Here is a 718-nt window from a genome sequence, read left to right as displayed (position 1 = left end):
TGGCACCCACTCCGATCCACTCCGACTGTACACGATTTTTTGAATTGGTGGTCTATCGATCTGCAAACGGCTGTACTCCCATCATGTTCTACCTCCAAACAAAGTTCCATTGCAGTGCGATAGATTGACAGCCGCTTGCAGATCGATAGACCATCAATTCAGAAAACCACGTATAGTCGGAGTGTGTCGGAGTGGGTGCCAAGGACGTCGGAAGAAGGTAGAGAAGTCCAGATGGTCCGATTTCTGTCTCTCGGGGACTTGAAATTGCTTGTCCGACGTGGTCCGACTGTAAATGATTTTCAGAAAGTGGGCTCATCGATCTGCAAATGGCTGGAATACGTTCTTCTGTCTTCTAGACGCCGCGACCCGACGGTCGTCTGGCCCAAGGGCCGACAAGTACTTTTGGCCGTGAACGCCAGCAGTAACCCTAACCCCACGTGGCGAGTGTGAAGTCCTCGTCGGGGTGAAGTGGTCGTGAAATGGTCGGACCCACGTCGTGGATTTGAACATTTCACGCTTGAATTCACGGATGTGCTCTTCCTCACGCTTTTGGATATGCTCCATCCTTTTTCAGCAAGTGTCAAGTTATGTAAGTCCCGGCGAGAAAGGTATATAAAAGACGCCCCCCCGAGCGAACGCCCTTTCTTCACAACCCCCATCATCCGCACCCCCCCCCGTTGAAGTAGAGCCACGGTGATTAATATTACTATTGTCTACC

Source organism: Gloeophyllum trabeum (assembly GCF_000344685.1).
Source record: "Gloeophyllum trabeum ATCC 11539 unplaced genomic scaffold GLOTRscaffold_00006, whole genome shotgun sequence".
Lineage (NCBI taxonomy): Eukaryota > Fungi > Basidiomycota > Agaricomycetes > Gloeophyllales > Gloeophyllaceae > Gloeophyllum > Gloeophyllum trabeum.
This window is presented reverse-complemented; position numbering follows the sequence as displayed.